The sequence below is a fragment of the Pleurodeles waltl genome, chromosome 7 (genome assembly GCF_031143425.1).
Source record: "Pleurodeles waltl isolate 20211129_DDA chromosome 7, aPleWal1.hap1.20221129, whole genome shotgun sequence".
Classification (NCBI taxonomy): domain Eukaryota; kingdom Metazoa; phylum Chordata; class Amphibia; order Caudata; family Salamandridae; genus Pleurodeles; species Pleurodeles waltl.
Genome location: NC_090446.1, coordinates 1,542,273,722 through 1,542,279,835, shown reverse-complemented (window position 1 = coordinate 1,542,279,835; position 6,114 = coordinate 1,542,273,722). Strand labels below are relative to the sequence as shown.

The 6,114-nt window shown below is 43.2% G+C and overlaps 1 long non-coding RNA gene across 4 annotated transcripts in view; it reads right to left on the bottom strand.

Annotated features, from left to right (window-relative positions):
* Window positions 1-3,095: 3,095 nt before the first annotated feature.
* LOC138246669 (uncharacterized) overlaps window positions 3,096-6,114 on the bottom strand; it is a 54,352-nt gene continuing 51,333 nt past the window's right edge. For all 4 annotated transcript variants that reach the window (XR_011194331.1, XR_011194330.1, XR_011194328.1 and 1 more), the window contains 2 exons: window positions 4,973-5,016; window positions 3,096-4,469 (listed from right to left, as the gene is read on the bottom strand). This is a non-coding gene — a long non-coding RNA (uncharacterized lncRNA). The remainder of the gene's footprint in view (window positions 4,470-4,972; window positions 5,017-6,114) is intronic.

Genomic DNA, 6,114 nt, shown 5'->3' with positions numbered 1-6,114 from the left:
CCCTACCGACTCTAAAAGTTGTTTTGCTTCCTGGATTGTTTTATCCTGTTCAATTTCATGCTCCAATAGTTTGATTTCTTTTAATTCAGACTCACTAATTCTTAGAGCAGCCTCTATAGAGAGGACCAACCTATAGTTTTTCCAGTTGTCGAGCAGCTCCTCAGCAGTGATTGTCAGGTCCTGGGTGCAGCAAGCAGGGTTTGGCACCTTTTCTTTGTTCCACGTGGTCCACAGTTCTTGTACCTTGGTTCTTCTTGGTGTTGGTCTTCTTTTGTCTGTAGAATATGATTTCCTGGTCTGGGGATACTAAATACTGTATTTAGTGGGCGTTTTAGGGGGAATCTGATAGCGACAAATTGGTCATCTACCTTTGGGTGGCTACACCCACTAAAGTGAACACTTCCTGTGGGAAGGGTCACTTCCCTATCCTGATTGGCTATTTTCCTTCCATACAATATGGAGGAAAATGAAATGGAGTGCCCACCTTACGGATGGTGGCTGCCCGGTGGGGCCACTCCTCCTACCCTTTGTTTGAGTTTCTCGCTATTGCTTCAGCCAAAAGCAGTTGCAATGGGGAGGCCATCTGCTTCTAGCAGCAGGCTTGGGGATTGAGTTTCAAGGGCGATAAGCCCTTCGAAGCTCTTAGGCAGGGCTGTGCACATTCCTGGGGAGGTGGAGTATCACCTCTTCCCAGAAAGGGCTATGTTCTCTGGCCCAGAGTGGGAGTACTGCAAGAAGGTGGCAGTTTCCCACATTAAGGATGCACAAATCCATATTGCATCAATGAAATGCAAGGTAGGCACACATAGAAGAAGAATAACCGAGGAGAAATAATGTAATTTGTCCTCTTTGTGCCTCCCTTACGCCTCCACCTGGGAAGCCATAGGCTTCTGACGTATTCCTAAGATTATGAAACAATGTAACTCTGGGAATATGTCAAATGCCAAGGGTGTTACATGGGAACACCCACAATAAAGCCCATTGCACACCTCCTATTGCAGTGTGAGGCAACACAGCAACTTGGGCTGCATTAACTTACTCCATATCTACGAGGCCATGAAAGGTCATGCAGGGTGGTATTACATGGCCTTATAGAAATGGAGCTGAGGTGTATGCGCTTCTGGACTGTCACTAAAGGTGACATTCCGGCGATACAAGGGGCTTGTAAAGGATCCCCAAAATGTATAAGTGAAGGTACTATCAATGCCTCATCTCCCACTCCACCCATATACTAGTTGTTTTTACAAATAGAACACAATAGTAGAGAAAGTAGAACATCAACAACTACATTTCCATGGTTGCACATGGGTGGGACCCACATCTATATGGATAAAAACAGATTACTAGATAATGCAATAATCAAAGTAGTGTCAAACACTGGCATATGAGAAACATGTTATAACATACAGGTCATGACCATAGCTAAGTGACCAATCATATTCTTGAAATCAGTGGCTCTAACCAAATACCTGCACCATCTCATACACCACCCTCACCTTTTCAACTGTGTTACTCCATTTACTTGCCACATAACCTTACCTATGCACAGTCATACAACTCCTCAAACCCATACAAGCTCAGTTTGTCTTTCACTCACATCTCACAAGTGATAACAGACTAGGAGCTAATGTTTAGTGACACCATGAGGTAAGGAGAAAGGATATCCCTTTATGTTTTGTGCTACAGTCACTATTAACACCTTCATCAACATTATGGATAAGCACTGTTTTATTTTCAAATATTCTATTGCACAATGAATAACTTCCCTTTAATGACATCCAGACATGAAATAATATCCTCTTGAGCCTACAGAAGGATTGCGGAATGACTAGTATAATGTCATGTCGAATTTGTGCATTCCAAGATGGTGGTCAACTCCCAAGAATTGAGACCCTACCTAATTTGACAGTCGTGTTATGCTCTTCATGGACTAACAGAAGATCAGTTCTCTCTTCATAACCGTTCTGAAGATGCACATATGAAGAGGCAGTGGCTTCCTTGAAGGAAACACACCTTTGCTTCTGAGGGAAGTGTCATTAGGTACCAACGCTGATTCTTCATCACATTGTTTAACAGGTGAAGAAAGGAAGGGCCTGTGTCGACCAACACCCCCATCCACACCAGAGGGACCGCAGAAGATGGGGGACCCCATCCCAGGTAAATAGAGCGTAGAGAGAGCATCTGGTATGTCAAACATAGGGTGCGGCTAGGGAGTGGGTGCTGAATTGGATTTTAAAGCGGATGCTTGGGACTCACTAGGCTGTGGATAGGGATATCTGGATGTTGCGAACTGTCATGGAGCAGGAAAGGGAATGGAAAAGTGTCTCATCAAATGACCAGTGGATTTGCTGTTGGATCAGATATGTAACCCCATTGGCTTTTAGGAAGCAATCGGAAGGCTCGTAGTGGGGGACAAGGGTCACCAGAAGCCATATGTGGCTAGGATGAGAAAGGAAAGTGCATGTTCAGAAATACAGAACTCATAATCCAGAACAGGCATCTGAAGTGATGCATCACAAGGCCAGGGAACTGTCCTCAGTTAAAAGTGCATGTGGTTGAGATCTGGTCATAGGCGCCCCAGGTGGAGAGCAGCTAAATAAGCAAAAGTCTAGTGTGTGAATGATGACCTGTAGGGATCAGCCAAAAGAAGTATGCATGAAAGAGTAAAACCCGGGGCCACAATCTATCAGGCCTCAAATAAAGTCAGGAGTGGCAGGATCAAGCAGATGGGTGCTGGATCCAGACGTACAGGTGTAGAGGACTTTGTGAGCAAGGAGATAGACAATAGTCTGTCTGACAGCACGATCCTCATTACATATTTAAATATGTCATTATTATGTTTTATTATTGGGGGCAATTATATATTGTAGCTCTTTTAAAGTGCAGGCTAGAGACTTACATAAACATGTGATATATGTGTTAAGACATGAATTACAGCATTAACCGATGAACACTTGAAGATTAACAAATTACACAATCAGATTATCCCAATGCCTACAAACAAGATGGGCTACAAACATATAATATCAAATGGAGCATCAGGAATTTTGAACAGCCAATATTTTTTTTTAAACTTTTTTTTTTTAATTGTTTTTTTGATGAGAAAACAGCACAATAAGAACATCAATCAGTGCATATGGACATATCAATAGGAGGGAGAGTTCAAGTCTATAATCATGACAGTACACTCAAGAATGGCAGTACATATAACCAGATCAAGTGCCTACCGAAGATGACCCCCAGTGGTCTGGGGTATCTCAAGGTCAAGTTTACTAGGCAGCTACATGGCAGTTATCACAAAGTTACACAGTGTGTTGTCCTAATCTCATTACTGGTATATCAAGGGTCCCACATCACTCCTCCTCAGTAGAATATTCTGTTCAATCATTTACATCCTCAGCCTCAAAATTATTTGGGAGAAATCACCACACCACCACAACTTGATCGCATCTAAGGCTCCCCTGTCCCTACGAGCAGTATGCATATGTACCTCCCCTGCCACTCCCAACTCAAGTAGGTCCCATCACCATGAAGACATTAGGGGTACTCATCCAACAAATTGCCACTCTTCTTTGGGTCAGCAACAGACCCAGCTGGGACATCTTATGATGCATCATTCGTCCCCTGGGCTGCCCCACCGCTCCCAAGAGGTAGACCAGCGGTGTCAGGGGAATCTCAATGCCAGTCACTTCTACAATTTTGGGCACTGCAGCCTATCTAGCCAATATTGAGGTGTAATTGTCATGGAAGTCTTAGAGGTCCTATGGGAAACTGAAGAAAACAAAGGGAGTGGTGGAAGGCATGCACATGCAGAAGGAATTGAGCTCCTTCCTGACAGACTAGGACAGCAATGCCAGTTTCAGCTTTAGCTTGTCATTATAGAACAACGAGACAAATGAGGAAGAGGGTTTCTGCATCAAGTAATCTGTTTGGTTGATGTGGAAGACCTTGTGTATTATACAACTTGACATAAATCATATGCAGGAAATGAAGAGAAAGAAGGTGGGTTCTTTGAGCATGGAAGTGATATCGTCCAGTTTGTGGCAGGATTAGTCTTTTGGTAAGGAGATACTGCAGTTCTTGAACAGAATCAGACTTAAGATCAGAAGATACGTCAGAAGATACTTCAGATATTACGTAGGATCAATATTATGACCAGGAAATACTCTGGGACTAAGTCAGGGTCAGTCCTATCATCAAGGGCCTCTAAAAATATTAGTTAGGATCAGTGTTACAATCAGGAGGTACTGCAGGTATTAACAGAATCAGTATTACAGTCATGAGATGCTACAGGTACTAGGCAGGCTCAGTCTTTTGATTGGTAGACACTCCAGGAATTAGGCAGGATTGGTTAAATCACCTTTAGCTGATGGGATAGTTCAGTGATGAAGTAACTTATTCCTGTCTTCCCAGATCTTCAGTCTCTTCACTCAGATATCTGATGATCTTTTTTAAACAGAGGACTAGGTCTAGAATAGAAAACAACAGATTATGAATAATTCTCATCAGGTGGAATTCCACTACTTTCATAAACAATTGCTAACTGTGTTTTATTCTATAGAACCCACTATTATTCACTGCATAGCTGTGTTTCAGATGACTTGTGCACTCACTGATATTAATTCCCTTTTCTCTTGCACAATTCATACTCTAGATCTCATTCAAAATGTTTAATTGGACCATCTCTTTAGCAATATAGACTTTGTTGTCTGACAACTGATCTTTCTGATCTCAATCTTGGATGTGGATGGCTTTGCCAATAATACATTTAATAAGTGTCACACACAGTGTGAGTGCACAGGGTCAGCAGGAAAGAGGAATGCCATTTTAGACCTGGGAAAGGGATCTAAATATGTCCTGTTCATTTGTTTTTAATCTCTCATCTGTCTGATGTGTGACGTATGATATATGATGCTCCTGCATCCTTGGGGGCAACATTAAGCACAGCAACAGAGGAGCAAATGGAAGATACCTGTTTATCTGCTCGTAAGCTGCCTGGTCTTGATGGCTCAGATCCTGGGGAATAATCAATAATCAGTCATTAGAACACACAAGGCATCAGACAGATCGATCTGTGATGGGGGCAGTGCCAGGGAAGGGAGAAACCACAATGGGTTCAATTCTTAAATTATTGTCTGCATTGATAAAGGTAAATAAAGCATGGTCAATACAAAATTCCAATATTAGCTCAAAGTTGCAACATATTTTTCTCAAAACAAATGAAGCAATCATGAGTGAAGTGTTTGAGATTCAGGAGAAAACCTTCTGTGTCTGGTGACAGCGGCTCAGGGATGTGCCCTGGAACCTCATCCCACCAGTGGTCACCAGTCTTTTTGATAAGGGTGAGATCTGTTCCATAAACCCACACCTTTAGCTGACCTTTAAATGACCTTTACTCAGGTCACTTTTAGTCCTCTCACAAGCCCTTTATTTTCTGAATTCCAATAGTGAATGCAAAGTTAACAGTCTTTGGGGCATATTTACAAGCCCCTAGCAGCTTCCTGCATCACATTAGAGTCCTTTTTTTTTATTACGCTAGTGTGGCATTAGCTGCACCAGATTTACAAAGTGGCACAATGCTTGCATTGCACCACTTTGCCTCCCCCCCTTGCACCACATTATGCCTGCGCCAGGCATAATGTATGCAAGGGAGTGTTCCGGGGTTAGGAGTCTCGCAAAAGTGGTGCAGTAAAATCTACAAGATTTCATTGTGCCGTTTTTGGCATCATTTTTAATTCCTGCTTAAAGCAGGCATTAAAAGGACGCACCGTTTATAATGAATGGGTCTCCTTGCACTTTGCTCCACTAGTGTCAACATTTTTGCTGCTAGTGGAGCAAAGCGTCACAATAGCATAAACAATGATGACACTATTGGCCTAGCGACTGCCCTGGTGCGCCGTATGGGCATGGGCAGTGCAGGGGACCCACTGAGGCCCCATCACAGCCTTTCTGACGGCTAAAAGGCAAGTTGTGATCAGCACAGCGGTGCTAACATTGGCATCGCCCTGCTTGACCACTGCTTTCCCCACCTCCAAAGCGTTGGGATCCAAGATCCTGGTGGTGGTGGTGGTGGCAGACTTGTGGCGCTTCGATTGCCAGCATCATAATCTGGCA